This window comes from Haemaphysalis longicornis, unplaced genomic scaffold (genome assembly GCF_048455015.1).
Source record: "Haemaphysalis longicornis isolate Haplotype H1 unplaced genomic scaffold, Haemaphysalis longicornis Haplotype H1 scaffold_1, whole genome shotgun sequence".
NCBI classification, from domain to species: Eukaryota; Metazoa; Arthropoda; class Arachnida; order Ixodida; family Ixodidae; genus Haemaphysalis; species Haemaphysalis longicornis.
The window spans coordinates 480,007,701-480,034,670 of NW_027526203.1; the positions used below are offsets into that span (position 1 = coordinate 480,007,701).

The 26,970-nt window shown below is 51.2% G+C and overlaps 1 protein-coding gene across 2 annotated transcripts in view; it reads right to left on the reverse strand.

The window, feature by feature from the left end:
* Positions 1–26,970, reverse strand: part of LOC144156331 (uncharacterized) — a 239,488-nt gene that overhangs the window by 45,902 nt on the left and 166,616 nt on the right. The gene's annotated exons all lie outside the window — the stretch shown is intronic.

The window sequence follows — 26,970 nt, forward strand, 5'->3', positions numbered from 1 at the left end:
AGCGGTAGTGGTTCTGGTGAGCATTCAACTGGGCAAGCACAGGCTTAGCGTTGCATCTATTTATTTGTCCCCCGGAAGACCCATCGACTGCAGAGTTCTCTTGGAACAGCTTTATAATCGCTGACCCGCCCCTATGATCATCTGTGGGGATTTCAATGCCCATCATTGCATGCGGGCGACACAAAGACGCATGCAAGGAGCAAACATCTTGTCGACGTGATTGACCACTTCAACCTGTGTGTTGCGAATGATGGGGCTCTCACATTTTTCCGACCAGCTGCGCCAGCAAGCACCATTGATCTCACTTTCCATACCAGTGATATCCAGATCCAGTGTTGCACAGCACCCGACCGCATGGGCAGCGACCACTTTCCCATCTTTATTAACGCAGCTGGCTTACCACAGCAAAGTGAAAATTGCCCGTGTGGTCAATTAGGACCGGTATAGAGAGAAGCTGAGTGCCGTATCAGATTGCCTGTTCAAGGACATATCAGAGAGTAAAGTGAAGGCAACAACAATCTGTAAGATCCAACTTCTCAGTGCCAGATTTAAAGTTGAAGAACCTGTGTGGCGCCAGGCGAAGAGCCGGCCGGCAGCTTAAGCGAAGAAAGGGGGATCTAACACTAAAGACCACCTTCAACAGACTAAACACCGCTATCCGGCGCTATACAATCAGATTAAGGTGCTCCCAATGCGCTGCGTTTCGCTCTTCCTTAAAGGATCCATGAAGAGAAAATACAAATTCGTTTAATTTCAAAGAACTATAATTCAGTATCTCACTCAGCTTCATTACAGCCACAAAAGATGTTTTTTTAACAAAAAAAAGCAAGAAGTATTTAAAAACTTTCAAATTTTGCGCCACAGTGACGTGTTATGAGCAAGAATGACGTCATACGGGCCAACAATAAAACATAATTTTCATTGCGTTAAGTGCACGTTAGCATTCAAGTGATGCGGTCAAATGGAACTAGAGGCCCCATTACAGACGTCCAGTCGTGTGTCGTCGCAACAGGTCAGTTAGGCGGCCGCCAATCGCACAAACAAGGTTCTGTGACGTCATAGAAAAGTTGCGGGAAATTGACTAGGGGGTCGCGATTGCTTCACACGTTTTCTTTAATATCTCCATTATTTTTTCGAAGATTGCGATGATATTGGTATCATTGTTATCAGGACTAGGCAGTCTTTCTAATAAACCCAACTTGTATTTTGTCTTCATGGCCCCTTTAAGCCTATTCACACCAGTGCCTCGAATTTGGAGCATCGTGAACTCGTTGTCTGGACAGTCACGTTCGATAAGGCCATTTGCGGCCTTGGCATTACGGAAGGATGTGACGATCTCCCAATTAGCTGAGGAATTTGCGGACGCATACATTTATACCATGTATGGAGGACTCCCCTGTTACCCTCCATGTCCTCCTCAGCGTTGGATGCTCCATTCACGCTTCTGGAGTTCGAGAATGCGCTAAGTTCCTTACGCAGACGATGTTCACCGGGGCCTCACGAAATCACCAATCAAATGCTGCTTAATTTGCCTGCAGAACGCAAAAAAGGTCTCCTCTGGTATTTCAACCACCTTTGGGATACTGGTGCCATTCCTTCTTCGTGGAAACTCGCCTGGGTGATGCCGGTTCTGGAAAGGACCGAACGGCGGTGTCTTCATACCGGTCTGTTTCCCTCACATCCTGTGTGGCGAAGTCGATGGAGAAGCGGGTTTGCTTGAGACTAACCTGGTGTCTAGATCGTTATTAAAAACTACCATACTGCATGACTGGGTTTCGACGACGCTTAAGCGCCCAGGATAGTTTTCTGCACTTTATTAGCCATGTCGAACATTACGGAGTGCATGAACTTTCAACTATAGCTCTGTTTTTTGACGTTGCTAAGGCTTATGACTCTCTCCTGAGACAAGCAATAGTATACAGCTACATACAATGGGGGTGTCAGGAAACCTTCTTCGTTTCGTTCACGGCTTTCTCACAGACCGGTACATGCAAGTACGGTTGGGGAGTGTGCTAAGCGAAAAAAGAAGCGTCTCGAGGAGGGTTCCTCAGGGTAGTGTTTTGTCCCCTATTCTTTTCAATGTGGCTATGGCTGGGCTACCTGCAGCACTAAAAGAAGTTCGACAACGAGCTCACGTATGCGTGTACGCTGACGATGTTTGCATCTGGTTGTCCGGATATCAACATAAGCGACTGGCAGTGATGGCTCAACGGAGTGTTCACGCCACGCAGAAATATTTGTCCCCCGTCGGACTGACACTATCGGCCGAGAAGTCCTGTTTTGTTCTTTTTCCTGGGAAACGGCGACGGTCCACCCGTGTTAATTTAACATTCGGCAGCCTGTCTCTCCATTGAGCCACTCACTTGCAGTTCCTTGGTATCACCCTGGACAGCAGACTGTATTGGTGACGGGCAGTCGACATGACTATTTCGGCTCTGCTTCCCCGGGTGAACATTTTAAATAGGATTACTGGAGCTAATTTGGGAATCACCTGGCGTACATGATTAAGCTGCATTCAGCTCTGATTGTGAGCCGCATTCGTTACCACTTGCCTCTGATCTCCCCTTCAGAATCCCAGTATGAGCGCCTCGAAGCGTTGCATAGGAAGGGGCTGAGGATAGCGATTGGAGTTCTTCAGGGAGCGGCAAACGAGAAGGCCATACGGGAGAGCCAGTCTGCTACACTCCGCTTGATGGCGTCACAGAGGTTACTGACGCAGGTAACGCGTCTAGGGGAAACCAGCGCTGGAAGAGCAAGAAAGAGGTGTCTTCGAACAAGGACGGCCTCTCATGCACACACTGCTCTTAACACCCTGAGAATATTGTGCCGTCAGTGGCCGGAGAAACTTCCCATCTCAATGCTGTCATGATCTTACGAGAGCCTTCAGTGTCAGTTAAATGTTCCTTACATTAGAGTCAAGCGAAACACGCCAGTGGAAGCAGCCAGATTTTTGGTGCTTGAACATTTGGAGAACCCTTATCCCAATAACGTTCAAAATTTTTACGGATGGCTTAGTAAATCCCCACAGAGGGGTTAGTGCAGCGCCGTATGTCATCCCTGATGCCCAGGTTTCCTGGGCAGCACGCCTGGTTCTGGTGGTGTCCACCACCGAATCCGAGTGCATTGCCATTACGGCTGCTTTGAGGAAACTTATGCCATATAAGCCACAAAAAGTTCTAATTCTGATAGAGTGAAAAGCAGCACTACAACTTCTGCAGCGTGGGATCCCCACGAGAAGGGACTGTCAGCGTTCCTTGAGGCTTGTGCGAGAACTCAGCAGCAAGAGTTCCAATGTGCGGTTTCAATGGATTCCATCCCATGTTGGCGTCAAGGGCAATGAGACCGCTGATCAGATTGCACGGAGTGCGCTGCAATTTGCACCGACTGTTAAAGTTTTTGCCAATCACTGGAATGACTTCAGGCGAACAGTCATCGAACATTTCAGGTCCTTGGGAAATCCCTATCACCAGCCTTGCGTCACAAAGGGACTTACAAGATCGGAGGTAACATTGCTGTACCGCATCCGAATGGGCTCAGCGAAGACCACACTATGGCTATTCAAGGTGAGCCTCGAGCAATCGTCTCTGTGTTCGCCATGTGCAGTGATAGGGGATGTACACCACTACGTAATGAGCTTCCCAGAGCATGATCTCGAGTGGACTGCAATGCTCTCAGCGATTCGAAAGCTGGCAGCCCCACACAGCACTCTGGACCACACGTCTTTCCGAGGGGACATTGGATGCTGCGCAGAGACGTGTCGCGCCTTCTACTAAGCTTCCTCCAAGAGACGGAATTGGCAAACTCCTGGTGAAGGGCACTACCATTGACTAATTAGGAGGAGCTTGGGCGGAGCAATTGCAGGCGGCATATCCAGCCAGGCTAACCCCGCCTGATCCCACACAACCACCACAACCACCACCACCACAAAAGGCCGGTGCAAACATACCTCAGCAAAACTGGGCGCCACTCACTCACACTCACACAGAAAAATATATTTTCCCTTATGCACTCACACACACTCACGCTCACGAGTCGCCCTCATAACTCGCACTAACTCGCACTAATAGTCCCTACGTGCCCTCCCCCACTTGCACCGACTCACTCACACTCACGCAGAAAAAAATATTTTCCCTTACGCACTCACCGCACACACACTCACGCTCACGAGTCACTCTCACAACTCGCACTAACTCGCACTCACGCTCACTACATGCCCTCCACCACTTGCACCCACTCGCACTCACACTCACCACTCGCCGTGACCACTGGCACTAACTTGCGCTCACGCTCACCGGTCGCCGTCACCACTCGCACTCACTCACGCTCACGCTTACCACTTGCCAGCACCACTCGCACTCACTCCCACTTACCATTCGCCGTCACCACTCGCACTCACTGGCGCTCGTGCCATGTGTGCAGCAGACCCTCCATAAGTCATGAAACCGTACAGTATTAGTGCATTACAGCGTCAAGAGTCCATCTAAATCATATTCCTAAGTGAACACGCCACCAGAGAATTAATTCTAGGGATTCCCATAGCAGGAGCTCCGTGACGACATATTCCTGAAGCTAAAAGCAACCCCGCCTTTAACAACCGCCATAGCGAGCGGCTCCAGCGACGAATAGCCAACAGCGAGTACAGAGCAATAGTGGCGCTCAGCGCGGTAAGCCCCTCAAACGACGCGAGTAGCGCGAGTGCACTCGTGAGTGGTGAGCGGGGCTCGTGCCGAGTTGCTCTCGCACTCACGAGTGGTGAGTGGGTCTCGCCGCGAGAGACGCTCGCACTCGCGAGTGGTGAGCGGGGCTCCTGCGCTCGGGGCTCACACTCACTCGCACTCACACTCGTCAGCCCAAAACGATGGCGAGGCGCACTCACCACTTGCTCATGAGTGGCAGTGGGGTAGGGGGTGTGAGTGCACTCGTGAGTGAGCCTGTCGACCTGTGGGTGCAAATACGGCCAAAAACAACTCAAAGACGGGCAAAGGCCAGTTACGGTATGGTGGCGCCATCTGGGAGGATTTACAGTAAACAAGGCGTTGTAGTCCTTCGAAAGCCTAGTGCCACATTGGGGTTCGCTTGAAGCCCTGTTTTTGTGACATCATCGCAAACCACCTCAAAAAACACACGATTTGGCGGGAGAATCAAAATTTTAACAGCAATTGATTAATTCTTACTGACTAAAGCATCGTTTGCGGCCGGACAAGCGCTGGGGGCACTATAAAACACCAAACCTTACGAATAAAATAAACTTGTACTTTGTTTGCATGACCCCTTTAAAGGGACACGGAAGCGGACGTATCGAAGCGCAGCAAAGACGAAGACAGGAACACGGAAGACGACACACAGAGCGCTAACTTACAACTTTAATGTGTGGTCTCTACCTCACAATATGCACCACCCTAGCATTGCATAAGGCATGCACTCATGCACATTGCGAGGAGCCACCGCGGGTTCGAGCTATTTGAGAACGCTCACGGAACTGAGACGCCGTCGCGCCAGCTCAACACCGCCTCTGTTGGGCAGGTGGAGTAGGGGGCGACGAAGGAATAAGCCCAGTGTAGTACATCAGAAGGCGTTTATTCGCGCCAACCCCTTCCGTTACATTTCAACATCCCCGTGGGTGAAAAGGGGCGATGGGCGATCTGGCGCCACGCGCAAGTGTGCGCGTCCTCGGTGCGCTGAACCGGTGGGCTCAGCAATAAGGGCAAAATCTGGGGTGCTGGCCGATGGGCTCGCAATAGAAAGACACTGTCCTTTCGTTCCCAGGCGCGTACCGCACGGCGCGATCGTCGAGTGTCAGGTACGGCTAATATGTGAGTGAACGGACTGAGGATCAACCGAAGGCACGGGCTGGCAGCCGGAAGGGCTAGCGGGCTTAGAGCCGGCGCAAAAGAGCTGCGACCGGGCGGTGAGGAAATAGTTACGCACCTTCGGCTGTCCTCCTGAGCGGCTCCCCGAACGGACCCCCGCGCAGCGCGCGCGTTCGCGTACCCGGCGAGAGTCGGGTTCGGGCATCGTTCAAACGGACCAATGAGGTGAGGTTAGCTCCGCTACCAGGGCGGAGCGCCCGCTGCGTGACAGTGTTTTATCGCCGCAACGGTCTCTGCAGGCTTCACCTCACGCAAGAGTTTGAGAGACGGCTCGGCTCTACACAGTGGCGCCAAGACGAGCCGGAATTTCGAAGGAGAGCGGGGAAGAGCGCCGCGTAATGACACAAACCCAGTGATCGCGCAATGGCTAGGCCGTCAGGATCCCCACAAATGACACAAAAAATTCCCCCGCATTTCCCCGAGGGGGAGAATGTGAAAGTGCGAATGCACGGTTGTCGGCCCGCTTGCGGCGCTTGCGCTCGGCCCCCGCAGCCCACCCCCTCGCCGCCTTCTCTTCCATCGGGTTTGTAGTATCACGTGTACACCACGCAGTTATCAAGCCGCTATAACGCCGCTGAGTCGCCAACGCACGCCGCTGACGCACGCCGCACGCCGCTGACGACGTAGTTTGAATGCGTTAAAGATATAAGGCGCGTCTAACACTGATATCACCGTCGCGTCTGTGGCTTGGTCGGTAGCGCGTCGCGCTGCGGCCCGCAAAGTCCTCGGATCGAAACCTGGCGCCGGATGCTGTTTTTTCTTTAAACAGCACTGCGGACGCCAACGCCGCCGACGCCGCCGCCGCCGCCGCCGCCGGCGGTGGATGGTTTGGGGTCGCTTATAAAGAGCATTCGCTCTTAAAAACTCAACCACCACACATATAGTGCTCTTATCAGCCACCATGCCTCAATTAAACAAACCAGGATGTAGTCAATATCACAACAACAACAAGGAAAAAATTAAAATAAAACTGCACAGAAGTTTAACGCTGTCAAAAAAAAACGTTCCTTCGTTTTTGTAGCCGCCCCTTTCCATAGGGGTGATTTCCCGCGCAAGCCGGGTGAACTTCCCCAGCGTTGCAGTCCCACAAAAGGGCCGAGCGCTAGGCCGGGGAGTCGCTTGTACCTATTTTACCGGCAGGTTCCCGGCGCCACCAAGGCACACGAATGGTCATGGTGCCTTCCACAGCCACGGTGGACGCTCAACTCGCAACCGCCTTTGGCAGGACATGCCGCCAGACTCTTTCACCCCCGGCAATGGCACAACGTGGCATGATGGCCTGGGGCCCCGCCACATGTACAAGGGTCAGGGGCCCCTCTCCAGGGTAAAGGCAGTTTTCCAGACGTGAATTCCCCTTTCAAGGGTCCGCACTCGACCAGGGACGCCTGTACCCATTAAAGAAACCGGCGGGTGCCCGGCGGCACCAGGATTTGAGCCCAGTACCCCCCGCATACGAGACGAGTGCTGTACCTCTGAGCCACCGCTGCTGTTTAAAAGTTACGACCCCTTCCACCGGGGCATTTCCCGACAAACTTGGGTCTCTTGCCAAACACGAGATCCCCTGTGCAGGGGGTGCTTGTACCAATTTTTACTGGTTGGTGCGCAGCGGTACCGAAGTACCTCCCACATTCTCGTACCCCATGGTACAAACCGACGTGTTCGAACGGTTTCCAGTACACTGGATCCCCCGTACGGGGGCCGCCTTCTCCCATTTTTATTCTGATGGGTGACCAGCGGCTCCAGAGGAACCTAGCACGTCTGCCGCAGTGGTAGTGCGTGTCCAAGCCCTTCATCCCCCGCAGCGACGGGCGGCGCTTGCACCCTTTGAGGTGGTGGGTGCCCAGCGGTCCCAGACCCCGCCCGAAGGGGTTCGAGAGACCTACCACATGGCCTCCCATGGATGCTTGTGGTCAAGCTGCAATCGTTTCTTCCACTGTCGAGATGAGCTGCGCTACAGGGACGCTTGTACCCTTTAAAGAAACCGGTGGGTATCCGGCAGCCCAGGATTAGAACCTGGTACCTCCCGCTTACGATACGAGTGTTTTACCACTCGACCATCGCCGTCATTTTTTTTCTTTATTACCTAACCATCGCCGTCAGTAAACGTTCCTGCATTTTTGCAGCCAGCCCTTTCCATAGGGGCGATTTCCCGTGCAAGCCAGGTGAACTTCCCAAGCGTTGTAGTCCCACACAAGAGCCGAGCGCCAGGCCGGGGAGTCGCTTGTACCTATTTTACCGGCAGGTGGCCGTCGCCACCATGGCACACGAATGTACATGGTGCCTTCCACAGCCACGGTGGACACTCAACTCGCAACCGCCTGTGGCAGGACATGCCGCCAGACTCTCATGCCCGGCAATGGCGCAACGCGGCATGATGGCCGGGGGCCCCGCCACATGGACAAGGGTCAGTGGCCCCTCTCCAGGGTAAAGGTAGTTTTCCAGACGTGAAATCCCCTTTCAAGGGTCCACACTCGACCAGGGACGCCTTTGCCCATTAAGGAAACCGGTGGGTGCCCAGCGGTAGCAGGATTCGAACCCAGTAACTTTCGCATACGGGGCGAGTGCTGTATCTCTGAGCCATCGCTGTCGGTCTAAAAGTTACAACCCCCTTCCACTTGGGCATTTCCCGACAAAGTCGGGTAACTTCCCAAGCACGAGATCCCCTGTGCAGGGGGTGCTTGTACCAATTTTTACTGGTTGGTGCCAAGCGGTACCGAAGTACCTCCCACATTCCCGTACCCCATGGTACAAACCGACGTGTTGGAACGGTTTCCAGTACACTGGATCCCCTGTACGGGGGCCGCCTGTTCCCATTTTTATTCTGGTGGGTGACCAGCGGCTCCGGAGGAACCTACCACGTCTGCCGCAGTGGTAGTGCGTGTCCAAGCCCTTTATCCCCTGCCGAGATAGGGGGCGCTTGCACCCTTTGAACTGGTGGGTGGCCAGCGGTCCTAGACCCCGCCCGAAGGGGTTCCAGGGACCTACCACATGGCCCCCACGGCTGCTTGTGGTCAAGCTCCAAGCGCTTGTTCCACCGTCGAGACAAGCTACGGTACGGGGACGCTTGTACACTTTAAAGAAACCGGTGGGTATCCGGCGACCCAGGATTCGAACCTGGTACCTCCCGCTTACAATACGAGTGTTTTACCACTCAACCATCGCCGTCGGTAAGTTTTCGTGACCGGCAAGTTTTTGTGACCGGCAAGTTTTGGTGACCCAACTCAGGAACTGCAACGGTTCATCTAGAGGAGGCCGTCTTCGGGACTTCCTCACCCTAAAAGATGATACGACTGAATTCTTGTGGCAAATACAACTGAAGGTGCTCCACTCCCAAACACCGGATAAACAGCGGAATCAGCGCAACACCATCCACGTTCCTGAACAGGTATCCTTACCAGGTTATGTTCATGACGTGCTTAGCTTGGGACCAAAGTTTGCGTTGGAGCAAAGGAGATCCGCTCTTGAATTATTTTCCATGGTTCGCCAGGTGTCACGTAAAGCTCCTGATGAGGAGGCAGCCCGATACGTCTCTGAAGGCGTAGATGTTTATTTTTTTTGCGATAGAATGCCCGTTGGCATAAAATAACTTATTTACAAATATACATGGGCCCCGGTCTCTCGAAGGAAGTCAAGAAGGGAGCGGTGGTGGGGTCCCCAGAGCCACCGCTGAAGGTCGGGGGGTCTTCCAGGATGGAGGCCTGTGCCTCTCAGGTGTCGCTTTCTGGCTGAGGCCAGTGAAGGACACGCCCATATGAGATGGTCCGCGTTTGTGCAGAAGGGGCAGGTGACGTCGAACGGGGCATGGTAGCGTGGTGGCCACGCCCGGGTCACAGCAGGGAAGAGGTTTTGCTGCGCAGACTTCGCGTTGGAGTGGCGTGGATGTTTCGAAGCATTGTAAGCCACACCCTCCTAAGATGCCCGTTAAACGGGCTCTGTTCTTAGGAATAACTCGCTGTGCGTCTTGCCAGCAGACAAAGAGGGTGGGTTTGCCGTACTTTCGCATGGGCTCTTCAACGCGAAGGCTGCTGACGCTGTCTCCAATGTGTTCGAGTGTAAATCGGGTGTGTCTCTGTCTCGCCAAAAGTCTGAGGCGAAAAAGCTGTGTACAAGGCTCGACTTGCGCCAGGTTTTAAAAAGTGTGAACCCCCCCAAGAGCGAGTGCTTGGACGTATTTTTCAGCGCAAGGACCTACAAGATATAGATGCCGTTGAGGGTTATTGTCTCCGAGAACGGCACGCCGCTAAAGGCGCTTGCTTTGTACTTGAAATCAAAGCTTAACCTATTGACCATACATGACCCCTTTCTTGTAAGAAGTTCGGAGGAAGTTCTGGACTTTGCAGCTCCCAGACTGACCAGTGCCTGAAGGCCTTCTCTGTAGAAATTACTGACTTGTTTTATTCGCTACCTCAAGCTGGACTGCTGACCGGTGTCGAGGACGCTATAGACGGTTTTTGTGCTGTGCCCTTCCAAAATAATGCCGGTATCTCATGTGGAGGCTTCTTGGAACTTCTGAGTTTTTACCTTAGGTCCACCTTCATTCTTTGGGAAGGCAGTCCCCACTTACAAAGAAACGGGATCTGCATTGGCTCGCGCATAGCATCCATTCTCAGTGATTTGTACTTAGCTAAACTGGATACCAGCATATATAGCAAACTCCCTCGCAGGCACTAAAATCAGAAAGGTATTGAGGTATGGCGATGATTACCTTTTCCTCCTAGAGTTCTCCACTTATAAGATCCAACCTGATGCCAACCAAATTCTAGCTATGGTGAAGACAAAACTAGCACCCCTCGAAATTACGTTTGAGCTACCTGTCGAGAATAGAATCCGCTTCCTTGACCTATGATTTTCTTTTCACGACAATCACATTTGCTGCAGGTACGAACCTAGAGCCAATAAGCCTTTCCTTCCCTATCACTCTTCCCATTAGAAACTCGTCAAAAGAGGTATCGTCAACCTGTGCTTTACCAATGCCTTGAAGGAGTCTTGCGAGCACGAAATGGGCTTCAGCTTTGCAAAGCAGACGGTCCGCCTGGCAGAAGCATGGTACCCATCTCACGTTATGGTATCGGTGGCTGAGTGCATAGTCAAGAAGTCATGCATGCAAGAACGTGATGATGCGCAAACGCCAACGGAGAAAAGCAAGGTGGTGGTGATCCCGTACCTGCATCGCTTGTCCCATAATCTCAAGAAAATAGCCTCTCGCTCCAACATAAAAGTAGTTTTTTCTTTGCTGCCGAGAAGCGAGGAAAGCTCAGCGTGATGTCAAAGCCTAAAAGCTCAGCAAAACCCTCATGCAAGACAAAGCACAAGAATAAATTTGTTGAGTGCACTGAGCGTGTCGTGTACCAGATTCCGCTACGGTGCGGCAAGGTGTACGTGCGCCAATCGAGCAGATGCCTGAACTAACGCTTAAAGGAGCATAGCTACAATGTTCGTAATCAGAATGGGGGCTTTCTCTGGTCTTGTCCGGAAAACCACCACCCATTCCTGCATCATGTCGATCCGAAATTTGCACTGAGGTTACCGGAGCGACTTCCACATCAGCTAGAGACTTTGCTCCATCGATTGCGTCTGAACGTAGCGCTCACAAATACCTACCGGTATCGCCTTCGTCAGTTGGCACAGGACCGAGGTAATTGGAGATTAATGGGAGAGGCCTTTGCCCTTCAGTGGGCGTAGATAAGCTGGTGATGATGATGATGATCGCCTTCGCCTCACCTCGAACCCGTATTGTGACAACTGCGGTTCACCGGAAAACATCGAGCATATTTTACTGGAGTGCCCTACGTGCGGTCAAGAAAGAAACAACCTCGCACAGAAGATGGAGTGCCTCAACCACAGCTCCCTAACTTTAAAACCACTTTAGGGGTCATGGCCATCTCCCTCGTCTCAGCGTAAAGTGCTGACAGCATTATTTGAATACCTCAATGCATTCGGCGTCGCTGAGCTAATTAATATAGGACTACAACTTCCTACACTGTGCAACCGTCTACAGACTTTTCTCGTGTCGGGCTGACGGTCCCCGACACACACGCTGCCTCCTTTTTTTACTTCTTTTATATCCCTCTTTCTCCTCTCTCTTCCTCCTCACTTCCTATTGCAACCTTATTCCCTCCTCCCCACCCCTCAGAGTAGCATGTAGGCGTTAACATGCCAGCAGACCTCTCTGCTTTTCTCTAATAAAGAGCTCTCTCTCTCTCTCTCTCTCTCTCTCTCTCTCTCTCTCTCTCTCTCTCTCTCTCTCTCAATTTGCACTGCAAAAAGTGTGGCTGTTCTCCTCCCCTCTTTGAGAAGTGTGTTGTTCTGGCCAAGCACCGACACCCCCTTACACGCGAAATTTTGGAACCGAAAACCATCGCTGATTTGGGGGATCGTTGCGTTTCAAAGCCGTCGGTAGCTCTCGGACCCAAAGAGTTATATTTTTTAAGGTCAAACCCATGAATTCTTGTCCGGAGCGTCTGTCTTTGGCGCATGCGTGAATTTCTTGCTCTTGCGTGAATTTGGCAATTTCCTATTTGTAAAGAGGTTTTTTATTCGTTCTTTTTTATCGGTGTACTTGTACTGTGATACTTTTATCATTTTTTGACAATGTTAAGCTTCTGCGCAGTTTAATTTTAATTTTTTTCTTGTTATTGTTGTGATATTGGCTACATCCTGTTTGGTTGAAATGCGGCATGGTGGCTGATAAGAGCACTATATATTGTAGGCGAACAATTCGTCCCCCTCCCATATCTTGCGTTTCCTGGCGTATTTTCTTTTAGTGTCAGTGCTCTCTTTATATTTCGGACCTCTGTTTCCCCTTACGTCGAGCTGGCGAACGTGCTCCCACGGTCGCCTCGTTGCTCGCCGTCCCGCGTGCTGTCTTTATGACCTGCGGAGCGGCGCCAAGACATCCTACACCGGCAGCTAAAGTGGTCTGGCACCGGGGCGGGAGACAGACTGTGCCTAGCCAGTCGAGAATTTTGAGCATCAGGGAGTGTGCGTGTGTGGTGAGAGGCCTGAGCGGATCGCGAGAAAGCGTATACGTGAGCGAAAAGAACGGCTCCGCCCAGTCGCATATGTCGGTTTTGTAGGAACCCAAGACAATAACTGAACAGTTTGTTTTTCCTTCTCCGAAAATACCGTATGGAAGCTACTATTCGACCGTCCGTCTTCAAGCAAGAAAACGGCCTGAGCGAAGGTTAATTCAAGAAAGCTTCCGCCGTTTCATCCATAACTACGCAAGAATCGCAGAACCACTCACCAGACTCACCAAGAAGCACACCAAGTTTCAGTGGGGTAGTGAGCAAGATGAAAGCTTTGAGCAGTTGAAGCAGAAGCTTGCGAGTGAGCCGGGGCTGGCTCTTTGTGATCCAGATGTGGAGACGGAGCTGCACACAGGCGCTAGTTCGAAGGGGCTGGCTGCGATGCTCCTTCTACGCAGGGAAGGTAGCGATAAGTGGCGATTTGTGTATTGTGTGAGCAAAAAGACGACTGAAGCAGAAAGCAAGTACCACTAATCTAACTTAGAACTGATGGCCATTGTGTGGGCGGTTGATCGGCTGCGTTCCCTCCTGTTAGGTCTACAATTTACAGTGGTGACAGGCTGCCAGGCGCTAATATACATGAACGCTCAGCGTACAACGAAGCCACAATTAGCTCGCTGGTGCGACATGATCCAGGAGTTCGACTTCTCTGCGAGACACCGATCTGGCACGCGCATGATGTTAGCCGTCTGAGATGTTAGACAATATTGTGGAGGCTCGAATGGAAGTGTTGGTGGCGGGCACGATTGATGACCAGATGTTTACTGTTCAAAGAGGTGATAGGGAGCTTAGAGAGCTGATCGACATACTTGAGAGGCCTTGTGACAACCGTACTGCGGATGAGGCCGCGAAAACACGTGGTTTCGCGCTGTGCAATTCTAAGCTCGTGAGAAAAGGGTACCGTTGAGGTCGCCGACAAAATTGTCGTACCCAAGTCTATGAGAAAGGCGATTGTGGTCAGGTGCCATGATCTGCAAGGTCACTTTTCCACAGACCGGACTGTCGAAAAAATCAAGGAGAAGTTTTGGTTTCCTAGAATGCGCCGGTATGTCAGGAGGCATATTTCACAATGCTTCCAGTGCATCTACAACAAAGTGCCAAGGGGCAAGAAACCCGGGCTGCTCAACCCCATTCCGCCGGGTAACCGGCCATTTGAAGTCTTGCACTTAGAGCACTTGTGCCCCTTCGCGAGAAGCAAGAAAAAATTTCAACCTGAGGTTTTGTCTGTGATATTTCCCGTGTTACCATTTAAATTTACTTTTACTTTCCCTCATGCTAAGTTGACAGTGCCAATTACCTAATACAAATCGCACTACCCAATTCAGTTTGTTTTCCAGCGTATCAACCAGCTCTATAGTGTAGGGATCCTAGAAAACACATGCGTACACCAACATTGAGTGCACATGAGTGAAATACAGTTGTTATTTTAAGTTAGGTGGATTATCGCTGAAATTTTGTCTAAAAAAAGTATACATAAATTTCAAATCGCGCGCCATCAGCCGCAAAGGGTTCGCACAACATCCGACAGATGGCGACGAGTGTACTGGCCAGTAGGAAGCCGCAGTGAAACATGCCCCTCGCGAGGGGCACGATCAAATGCAGAGCATTGCCGGGGGCGCACGAGGTTAAGTAGTTTGCGTTACGTTAATGTTGTTGCACTTGTGGCAACTGCTGACGAGAGAGCGCTCGTCAGCAGTAATTTGAATGAGTCAACGATATAAGGCGCGTATATAGCATCCGATTCTGTGTCGGCTTTGTGGCGCAGTGGTTACAGCTCAATGTACATAGCGTTCCGCCCGCAGGGTCGAGGGATCGAAACCTGGCGTCGGATAGTGTTTTCTTTTTATATAGTAGGGACAACGACGGTGCGGACTACGGACGCCAATGCGGGTGACATCGTGAGTTACTGAAATGCCCTGCATTTAAAAGAACCAATACCTGCTGGTTATTGTGGACAACCTCACCAAGTTTGTGAGACTTTTCGCCACCCGTGACACTTCTGTTAAGCCTGTTCTCCGAGCGTTGGAACAGATGATTTGGGAAAGAGGTCTCCCGAGGGCAGTAATAACTGATCGGGGGAGCTGCGTCAGGTCCAAGGTTTTCGAGGAGTTCTGCGCTGAAAGAACGATAAAGCACGAGCTCAACTCAACACGCCACCCGCAAGCAAATGGCCAAGTAGAACGAGTAAACCGCACAGTGATGTCGGTCATTGCGGCGCATATTGAAGACCCAGAACATCGTGACTGGGACGGGAGGGAGAGATTCCTAAACAACGCCGTGAACAAGACGACAAACAGGACGGCGTTTGAGCTAATCCACGGCTACACGCCTGATTTCTACGATGCCGCTTTGCAGCAGTTGGTTGACCCGGCCGAAGAACGAAAAGACCCGAAAGAGCTGCGAGAAAAGGTCCGAGAACGCATCCGGAAGGAGCAAGAGGAGAGTAAACACGCTTACGACCATCGCCATTTGCCGGCGAAACTGTACGAAGTTGGGGAGGTGGTCTCCATGAGACGGGGACCGGAACACACCGGGGGGTCCACTCGTAGTGACTCAAGCTTTGCCTGCCGATTCATACCGTGTCGCTCAACTGGGACAGCCGGGAAGAAGGCGATTTGCAACAGCAGCACACGCGTCGCAGCTGAAAGGTTGGTCGTCAACAGACGAGACTTCCCACTTCGAAGACGACGAATTGTCATCAGAAGAAGGCAGCGCCTCTGAGGAAGACCAAGTTACCGTGCAGCTACCACGGCGTTCAACCCGCAAGCGTACTGCACCCAGTTGGAAGTTGAAGCTGGGAAAGTTCATCTGCACATTCTCGTATTTTCGCGCTAGCGAACGTGCAGTGAAATATTCATATATTCACTTATGTTTGTAGTCGCTTTTTTTGCCACTTTATTGTGTTTCGCGCCATTGTACTTTTTGTACGAGTAAGGAAATTACCGTATTGTCTGTGTTTTGCTACGTCAGGAGGAGGAGGAGGAAATAACTTTATTTAGTCCAAAGAAAAGGCCTATTCAGGCCCGTGGCGCCTTAGACGACGGCCAAGATATCTTGACTCCTGGCGGCGTCTTCGGCCCTTTGGACGGCCCACTGCTGGATGTCAGGGTTTTCGCTGTGTAGCACGGTCTCCCATTGCTCTTTACTATTTATAATAAATGTGCCTTTGGTATTGCTAAAATCTTTCTTCTGGACACTGGGGCATTCCCATAACATGTGAGTCAAGCCCGCAATTTCTGGGCAGTGCTTGCATTTGCCGTCGTGTATATCCGGATGGAAGTGCCTGTAAAGGCCTGGATTAGGATACGTGTTCGTCTGGAGGCGTCTCCACGCGACTTCTTGCTTCTTAGTGAGCGAGGGGTGGGCAGCCGGGTAGGTTCGTCTTTCCCCTTTGTAGTGTTCGAGCACGTCTCGGTAAGCACAGGGGCGATCCTTGGCGTTGTCCATTGATTGTAAGCCGGGTTGCGGGGGCTCTCGGTGGGTAAGATCTCGAGCAGCCTCGTTGGCCCATTCATTGCCTTCTAGTGCCGCGTGTGCGGGCGTCCATATCAACGTGGTTGTGGCATTTTGGTTTGTCTCGCGGCGGGAAAGAACCCTTAGCGCCGCGCCGGAAATTCTTCCTCGTGCGAAATTGCGGATCGCTGGCTGGGAGTCGCTAACGATTTTCCGCGCTTGGGTCGTTGCTAGGGCTAGTGCAATGGCCAGTTCTTCGCCCTCCTCCGGGTGTTTGGTTCGGATGGAGCAGGCGGCTAGAACTTTGCCCGAGTGGTCAGTGACGACCGAAGCCATAGCTCCACGTTGTTCGTAAGTGGCCGCGTCTGTATAAACGACGTGCGGATCGTCCCGAAGTTGTTTCTTGAGCGCCTGGGCTCGCAGCTGTCTCCGCTTCTCGTTGTATAGTGGGTGCATATTCTTGGGAAGAAGTGGAACGCGGATGCCTTTCCGTAGTTCGGCGGGGACGGAGAGCTTGTCGCCGAAGGTTTTCTCGTATGGTATGCGCAGGCTATCCAGTAGGTGTCTGCCGGTGGCCGTCTTGGTGAGGCGTTCGAGGTGCGAAGTGCGTTGCGCCTCGATGAGTTCTTCGAGCGTGTTGTGTACACCCAACGCGTCGAATTTCTCGTTTGGGGTGCATATTGGTATCCCGAGGGCTTGCTTGTGTGCTCTCTTGATGAGGCTGTTGATTTTCTGCTTCTCTACCTGCTTGAGGGGTAGGAACGAGGCTACATATGTAACCCTGCTAATAACAAAGGCGTAGACGAGCCTTAGCAGCGTCTTTTCTTTCATGCCCCTGTTCTTGCTGGCAATCCGCGTTATTAGTCGCGTGATTTGGTGGGCTGTCTTTTCTAGGTATTGTACGGTCTTGCCATTGTGCCCGTTGGCTTGCAGGTGCAGGCCGAGGACTCGTATTTCGGACACCTCGGGGATCGGAGTTTCTCCCACTTTTAGCGTTATGCTGTGCGTCTGGGGCCCGCACTTGGGTTTTCTGCCCCTCCGTGTGGGCTGGTAGGTAAGCTGTTCCGATTTTTCGGGGGAGCACGAGAGGCCTAGGGTTTTTGCGTGTGCCTCGACAGCGTCGATGGCCTCCTGGAGGCGGTCTTGTATGTCGCCATCTCGGCCGCCCGCAGTCCACAGCGTGACGTCGTCTGCGTAAATGCTGTGGTTTACTTCGTCAATACCCTGCAGCCTGTTGGCAAGTTCAATCATAGTGGCGTTGAACAGGAAGGGAGAGAGTACTGAGCCCTGAGGCGTCCCTATGCTCCCCGTGGGGGTCTCCGGTGATGCGTGTGTCCCCACCTTGAGTTGCGCCGTCCTGGACATGAGAAATTCTCTGATGTAGTCATATGTTTTTTGCCTATCCCTAGGCTCTGGAGGCTTCGGAGTATGGACTCGTGCTTGAGTCTGTCAAAAGCTTTGGTAAGGTCTAGTGCGACTATTACGCGGCCATCCGTGGGTGCCGTGTCTTCGGTATTAACTATTTGGTGTTGCAGCTGTAGCATAACATCCTGGGTCGACAAACCGGCCCTGAAACCCACCATAGAGTGCGGGTAGAGCTGGTTGTCCTCCATGTGGTCGTTTATTCTGTTCAGGACCATATGCTCTAGAAGTTTACCAAGGCACGACGTGAGGGAAATCGGCCTGAGATTGTCTACACTGAGAGGTTTCCCCGGCTTGGGTATCAGCCGCACTGATGCCTTCTTCCATTGCTTGGGTAGAGTCGCCGTGTCCCAGCATTTGTTAAAGTAGTCGAGTAGGAGTTCACATTCTTCGTCCGCGAGGTTCCGCAGCATCTTGTTGGTAATGCCGTCCGGACCAGGGGCTGAGTTTGGTTTGAGGCCTTGTAAGGCTGCCCTAAGTTCCTCCATGGTGAAGGGCTGGTCGAGTTTTGCATTCGGAGTGCCTGTGTAATCTCCATGCTCGACTACGGGATGTTCTGGCGTGTATTTGGCCCGCAACTCTCGGATGGTCTCGTTTAGGTCTCCTCGACTGTGCGTATGGAGGAGTTTCTCCAGACCCCGGCATTGCTCGTTTTTGCTTTTGGTTGGGTCTATGAGGTGCCTTAATAAGTTCCACGCCTTGGCCGTACTCATTTGGAGCTCCGTGCGCTCGCATAGCGCGTGCCAGTTTTGCAGCGCGAGCTTGTCAGCATATTCTTGTATTTCTAGGTTGAGCTTCGCTATGCGTCTTTTAAGCGGGCGGTTGCGTTTATTTCTCGCGAGCCGTTTTTGAAGGCTCTCTTTGGCCTCCCACATGTGTAGGAGTCTGGAGTCTGCCTGTTGGAGCCCTTCTTCCTCTGGAATGGTTGTAGTGGCTTCCTCTGCCCGTTTCTTAATTTTAGTCGTCCATTCTGCAATGTCCTCAATGGCGCTATGTACGACTCGGGGGCATTGCCTGAATTTCTCCCAATCAGTGATTTTGCATGCCACACCTCTGGGTTTGGTGGGACCCGCTGTTATTTGAATGGCCGTAATGACGTGATCGCTACCGAGGTCCTGGCGCAGGTTACTCCATTCGGCGCTGTTGTCTTTGGCGAGGTTTCTAACGAATGCAAGATCCGGCGTCGTGTCTCTGGTGACGCTGTTCCCCTGTCGCGTAGGTTGGCTTGGATCCGTGATTAACGACAAACCCTCTCTCTGTGCATCTGCCCACAAGTTCCTGCCCTTAATCAGCTCCTTCGTGTACCCCCATGCAGGGTGGGCCGCGTTAAAATCTCCGAGTATTACCAATGGGTGGCCCCTGGCTATTTCAATCGTCTTGCGGAATAGGTTCGCAAATCTGTGCTGCTTCTTGGGGCTACTGTATAAGTTTAGGATGAACAGACTGGTTTCGTCTCGTTTGGATGTGGCAAAGATTTCTAAGAGAACGTGCTCGACGGTGGTTTCTTCGGTGTCGTGCTGGAACGTCGGTAAATTTCTTCCAACCAAGGTGGCACCGTGGCCGTGTTGCTTGTGGCATTGAGGTCTATGAAGGCCCTGTAGCTTGCAAGCTTGGCTTTGCCCCCTGTTTCCTGTAAGGCTATTATGTTGGGAGGCGTCTGGTGTGTGCCTAAGTATAATTCTACGTTGCTTCGCTTCTTTCTGAAGCCTCTGCAGTTCCACTGCCATATGCGGTATTGCGGATATTTAGTTGTCTGCGTCGCCATGGCAGCTGTAGTCGGCGGTCCTGAGCGTATCTTTTGAGCTGGGTCTGTCGTAGGGTTTGCTATGCTTAGATTTCTTATCCATCAGAGTTGCATCCATTTGGCTCATTCTGCTGCTCATCTGTCTTACTGATGTTTCTATCTGGCTAAACCTGTCGCTCATACCTGCTTGGGCGCCGTTTACTATTGCTTGCATCGCCGCTATAGATTCCGATATGGCCGCCCTCACCTCGGCCCTGATGGTTGTGGCGAAATCCTTGAGTTTTTTCTCGACTTTTTCCTCTAGTGCTGCCGGTTCGCACTCTTCCTTTGTTCGTTTGCGCGGAGGGTCGGAGTCTTCGCCTAATTTGTTGTTTCCTCGGGTGGGTGCCTCGTTCATAGGTGTTGGCTCTTCGTTGGGTTTGGATGCTTGTGCGTTTGTGCTTTTGGCCTGAGATGTCACGGGAGCGGTCTCTTTTCCTCTTTTGAGTGCTGCTAGTTCCATTTTAAGCTCCCTGTTCTCTTGCAGGACTAACTCTAATAGTTGCCGAATGCGCGCGAGTTCGGATTGCTCATTCTGTTGTGTGTTCGGGACGGGTATCCCTATCGGTCCAACATTAGCTTTTTGGGAGACCGTGCTAACCCAGCTCACCTTTTCTTTCGGAGTGCTTGGATGGCCGCCTTCACTGCAGTAGTCCTTGGCCTGATCCTCCCGTGGTAAGCGCCTCGCATCCCGGGATACGTTTGGAGTGGTCGCCTGACTTTGATCCTTGCGGATGCGGCTCCCTTGTCTCGAGAGTCGCGGGTCTTCGCGGCTCTCGGCCCTCGACTTGTGGTTTCCACTGCCGGGTAGACGGGGGAAGGAGATGGATCGGTTCTTCCTCATCGTCGACGGGCTTCGTTCACGTTCTCGCTCTTTGGTGGGCTGTGGTCTTCCCGTGGAGCTTCTCCGTCGTCGGTCTGCTTCAGCTTGTCGGAGCTTCTTTTCCTACTGACGTCGCCGCAGCAAGTACGGGGTCTGGAATCTTTGGTGACACTTCTTGTCGCCAGTGGGATGACCTTTACCGCACAGTGCGCATTTCGGATCGCATGCGTGGTTTTCGGCTGGTAGTTGCATGCCGCAGACCTTGCAGTACGTGGTTTCGGGTTTAGGGCACACGTCGGATCTGTGCCCAACTTTTCCGCAGGCTTCGCAAATTTCATGCGTTTTCTTGTGTAGGTAGCATCGCATTTCTGCTCCTCGATAATAGACGTAGTAGGGTACTTTACTTCCTTCGAAGAGGATGATGACCGAACTGGATTTGCCCATGCGCCTTGCTTGGAGTATCGTGGGATTCTTGTTATATACGAGGCTTTTAGTGATGTCTTCCGCGGTGTCGTAGTCTGGGATATTGCGTATCACTCCCCTGGAGGTGTTTTCCGGGGGTGCCGCATACGCCACAGCTTCGTAAGTTGCTCCGCGGACTGGGAGTTCCCGGATCTTGACATAAGACTCCGCGCGGGTTACCGAGGGAGTGCTGATCACGAAGGTGTTTTGCTTCGGGTTTGTGCGTAGAATATCATCCGCCGCTTGCGTGGGTTCAAGCCCTGTCGCCCTGGTAATGCAGTCGCGTAGTTGCGCTTCACTCAGTTCGGAGACATTGAGGCCGTTTCTCGGTCGGACAACAATTTTTAGGTCCTCTCGCGGCAGGTGCGGAGGCAGTGGCGTTCTGTTTTTTGCTTTGTTAGCTGTCCTAACTGTTGCTCGGGGGTTGGAGATCCCGGTAGCCTGGCCATGGCGGCCCGCCGTTGTATTGTTTAGCGGCTGGTTTAGCTTCTCCAGCTCCCTGCGGCGCAGTTTCTTGTAGCTTTCGAGCCACCCAACGGTATCGTCGGGTGAAAGCGGCTCACCTTCAACTTCCATGGCCCTTGGGTAGAGGCGTCTTGAGGTCTGGCTGTGGTCTTCGGGCGGGACTTGCCCCTCGTCGGCCTCCTCCACGGCGGGCATGGTCGACCACGCCGGCGGTGGCGGCCGGTGTTCGGCGTTAGGCTTAGCGCGGCGCTCGGCTGGCACTTGTCCAAAGGTGGTGGAAACTCACTAATGGAGACACAGGTGGTCTAGTGGGTGGTGTCCGGTAGTGCGGATCGTCCTTAGGGAAGGGTATCCACACCAGAAAGGCACTTCGCCTTTCAATTCAATTTCGCCCGGGTCCTACGAATACTGTGTGTTACCTGCGTTTATCGTTAAACAGTCAGCGTTGGTGCGAAAGAAACGTAGTCTTGTATCACCTTGTACGCCATTTTTCCAGTGCATTTTTTTGCATTTTTTTGTTCGTATGGACGATGTAATAAAGTGTTGTGAAGCTTTGCATGTGTCTATTGCTCTTAAATGACGGTCCTATTAACGAGAACGTTAATTCCTGTCAGGAGGCCCGAATGTAGGCGAACGATTCGTCCCCCTCCCATATCTTGCGTTTCCTCGTGTATTTTATTTTAGTGTCAGTGCTCTGTTTATATATACATACATATTTCGGACCTCAGTTTCCCTTACGTCGAGCTGGCGAACGTGCTCCCACGGTCGCCTGGTTGCTCGCCGTCCCGTGCGCTGTGTTTATGCCCTACGGAGCGGCGCCAAGACATCCTACACCGGCAGCTAAAGGGGTCTGGAACTGGGGCGCGAGCCGGACGGTGCCCAGGCAGTCGAGCGTTTTAAGCGTCAGCGAGTGTGCGTGTGTGGTGAGAGGCCTGAGCGGATCGAGAGAAAGCGTATGTGAGCGAAAAGAACGGCGCCGTCAGGCGCATATGTCGGTTTTGTAGGAACCCAAGACAATTATTTCTAATATACATTATTCTAATATTCTTATTCTTATACATTATTCTAATATTCTTATTTCTAATATACATTAATAACCTTCCTTCTCTTGTAAATTCTAACGTTCACCTTTTTGCCGATGACTGCGTAATATTTCGTGAAGTACTCTCTGATTATGACACTACCACTCTTCAATCTGACCTCAATGTTGTCGCTAACTGGTGTAATTCGTGGCGTATGGAACTAAATATTAACAAATGCAAAGCTATGCGAATATCCCGCTCTAATACCACTACATCTTCTTACTATCTAAACGACACTCCGTTAGAAGCTGTAGAGTCGTATAAGTATTTAGGTGTCCACATAACAAGTAACCTAACCTGGTCCCTTCATATTCAAAATATAATAAACTCCCCTAACCGCATGTTAGGTTACTTACGACGAAACTTCTATAACGCACCGCTAGAGCTTAAATTACTACTGTTCAAAACACTAATTCGACCAAAATTGGAATACGCTACGAGTGTTTGGGACCCTCACCACGCTAATCTAATTAACGCACTTGAATTGGTACAGAACAACTGTGTTCGTTTTATACTATCTAATTATAACCGACGTGCAAGTATAAGTGCCATGAAGTCAAACATTCGGCTTCCATCCTTATCATCTCGCCGAAAGATTTCTCGCTTAACCTTGCTTCATAAGCTTTATCATCATGTTGCTCTTCGCGATGAACTAATCCCCCGGCCTCTGTACCTTTCTTCTCGCATCGATCATCGTCACAAAGTGGGTTTTCAGCCAAGCAACACGAAATCGTTTTATCAGTCTTTTTTGCCTCTTACATCTCGTGAATGGAAGCACCTTCCCGAAGATATTGTTACCATTGCCGATAACCATTTGTTTCGCGCATGCGTAGCAAAGATTGTATAATTAGGAGCAACGTCATGTATCTTTCTTGTTAACAATTACACTGTATTTGTATTCTGTATTTCTTTGACTTGTAACCGCTCCCCTCTGCAATTCCTCTGGCCCTGAGGGTAAAATAAATAAATAAATAAATAAAACAAATAAATAATAAAGAGTTTGTTTTTGGCGTCTCCTCAAATATCGTAAGGAAGCTATTATTCGACCGTCCGTTTTCAAGCAAGAAAACGACCTGAGCGAAGGTTAATTCCAGAAAGTTAACAATATGTGGTGGTTGGATTTTTTGTCATTAAAGTTGGAAGTTGGCGCTCGGTGTGTCGTCTTCTGTATTGCTGTCTTCGTCTTTGCTGCACTTCGATACGTCGCTATATACCAACTCACCCAAGCCAATACTCTCCTGAACACGGAAGGGATTTGTAAACATTGCGGGATTACTAGCCCAAATTGTAGTCCGCAGTCCATAGGCCATGTTTCGACCACTCCGAGTGCGTTTACGCGAATGTATTTAGTAGAAAAATCAATTCCAAAATGCTGACCTCCTCCCTGCACCCTCGCCCATTTTCTGTGGCATTGTCGTATGACGTCAGGAGAAAATGACTTGGCTTGACTGCGCTACTGCACGGCTCGCCCACCCTCCGACAGAGTCAGTCGGCCCAGCGTTTAGTCCGCCGGCCACCGACGGGTTATCGCAATTTGTTCGCTCAGTTGAAACTAAGCCACGGCACGTTTGTGACTGGAAGAATGTGCGTTTCTTTAGTTTGTTAGTTTGTACGCTGTATCAAGCTCTAAGTCCAGGTCGCTCCACAAAAGCGCTGCACAAGCGCACATGCGACGCTCCGTGGCTGGTACGCCAGTCGAAAAATCTAAGGCCACTTGAAGGCGGGAGAAGAGTCAGTGAAGTTGATATAGATACAAAGTAAATAAAATCAACTGAAACTCTTCCCGTACAGCGTTAAACTAGGCATCAGGAAGCACTTTTAAAGACGATAGTCTTTCTTGGGCTACTTAAACCCAGAAATTTTGGTCTGTCTTTATGTCTGTCCGTCTGTCTGTCTGTGACTCGATTCAGCCACCCGACCAAAGCAAAAGAACGCCTGCGCAATAGTCTTATATAGTCACAGCTAAATCTACCCGTCTATGTCCGGTGTAAGGTTCATACTTATCAACATTGTTGAAGAAGAACAAGACATTACGCAAATATGAGACAACAAATCAATACAGAAGTGATATGTGCAGTGTTCCTTTATAAAAAAATCAAACATGCTTGACTTTTGCGAAATTAAATACTTCATCAACTGCAGAAAAAGAATTTACTCCGCCATCGCCTGCTGTCGCTCGCGCCACTATAGCTTCTGGCGCCATTTTAAGAAATCAACCGGCAACAGTTACGCAAGGTTCCACTAGATAGGTTCCACGTTCTGCTTGGAACGCACGTGGAGTAGGGAAACGCGGTTCTATAAACGTTGAAGTAGGGCGCCTCGATTAACGCGCGTCTTCGCCGTACGGCAGCGTTCGCATCGGGACACCCGGTTTGGAGCAGTGGAACGCGGGAAATTTAAAATGATTTAAGCAAACTTTTGGCGTGTTTACCTTGGGAGGAGTGCGACGCAAGAGGAACAACATGAGAGGTGAGCGGGAAAGCGAAGGGAGGCATTTACTTCGCAAAAGCCGATAAAGACTATCGTCTTTTGACGACATTTGCAACGAAAGGAGCAGATACGCGGCCAATTTTTCGCGCTGGGCGAACAAGCACAGCGGTCAGCAGCACGACCACAACATCTGCGAACGCTTTTCCGCCTACGAAATGCAATTTCTAGACGTGATACATCGTGGAAGATTGGGGGACGCTTACTGCACGAGCGCTATACGACAAATAGTCACCTAAGCTGCTTAAAATGCTAAAACTAAATATAAGTGCAAACTTACACCTTATACTTCCAACCCCGGCATGCCTGGCCCGTGGCCAAGTGGTCTGGAGCGCTAGCGGCGTTATTTTCCAAGTCGCAAGTTCGAATCCCCCAGGTAGGTTCTTTTGTTATGTAAGTTGATTATGTTACTTTTCGGCCGATGTTTTCTATACTGAGTTTACCATTTCTGGGCCGTAACGTTCCCTCCTCCGCGAGCGAGTTCGCAGAACGCGGGCAGACTGACACTGATGCGCTAGGGAGTTCTCGTTGGCGTGCTTTTGCCATGAGAACCGACTACTTGCGTGCAGTGGGCACAGGCCAGAATCAGCAGACCTTTGGCCTGGTGCGAACATGCTTTTTACGATACAGGCATGAGTGAGGCAAGCTCCCGATATGGGGCAAAAGAGTATGACATATGAGCGTGTGCGGTGACGCGGAAAACGTTCATCCACTGCGTAGGCCTCCCCTAGTGATTGCTACTATTCCAAGTTTCCTGGGAGGCTTATCGTAGGCATTTTATAGCCAACAACATGGCAGAAGCGCGGTATGGCGATCATTGAGACGTCGAGAATGCCCATCCAACGATAACGTCGGATGCCAAGCATGTTGTTTTACTGAAGCGAAACGGACACTTCTTTGAATGGTAATCTCGAACATCGTCCAATCACGGTGCACCTCTTCCCGACGTCACAGTCTTTAGTTGGTGCGGCCGCCGCAGACCGCGCAAAGTAGTTTTCCTTCTTTCGGGCTTTATAAAATAATTACCGACTTATCAACCGGATAACGATGAAAAGTGTGTTAATTTGAGCCAGTCTACGGATTTCAAGCAAAAACAAGAGCTTGATACATTCACTGCAGTGTCCCTTTAAATTCCATGTAAAAATTTCCATGTGCCTCTGCCTACATCTCCTCATGCCCAGTATGAACCCAGGATCACGTTAAGTATCCCGACCATCACATAGTTCCATGCCAATGCATGTTTTCGGGGTTGTGCACCGCTTAGAGCTGTTTTGGGATGTGAGAATCCCTGCAGAAAAGCACTGTGGCAAGGTCGCGAAGCGACAAGCGAATGAATGGAGTAAGTGGGTGTCGCTTTGCGCCCTTGCGACAGCGCTTTTCTGCAGGGATTGTCATGCCGCGAAACAGCTCAAAGTGGCACCCCAACCCCAGAGCACATGCACTTGCATGGCGCTACCCCGTCGTTTCAAAACGACGGCCTCTGGTTTTAGAGAATTGGGCCCCGGGATGTGTTTTTCAACGCGTCGAGCTTAAACGAGATCTGTTACTATTTGTTCGCAGAAATGAAAAAAATAAAAAGCGTAGCGACATAGGCTTCACTTAAAAGGGACCACCCGCCGCGGTGGCTCAGTGGCTAAGGCGTTCTGGTGCTGAGCCAAAGGTCGTGGGTTCGATTCCCGGCCACGGCGGCGGCTCTTTTGATGGAGGCAAAAAATTACACCATCTTCCCGTAGGGGAACCCTGAGTAGTATGCAAAGCAGCCGTGGGGTCGATTCAAGTGCCCATTAGTTTTCAGTTCGTCGTTTCGATTAGGTTGAGGTACGTAGCTCCCGTTATATTTAGTTTGGTTTCTATGGTAACTACCACACTTTTCACTTACCGGAACTACGAAATAGGACATTGCGTTGAGCGCATGGCTGTTTCGCATACTACTCAGGGTTCCCCTACGGGAAGATGGTGTAATTTTATTAGATGCGACGGGGCTATGTCCCTCCCTTGTCGTTGTTGCGCCGTCCACACCCCCACTGCGCATGCTCGGCTTGCTGAACGCCCGGTGGTGTCTTACCCTTTAATGGCTCCTGGAGCGACAGTGTTG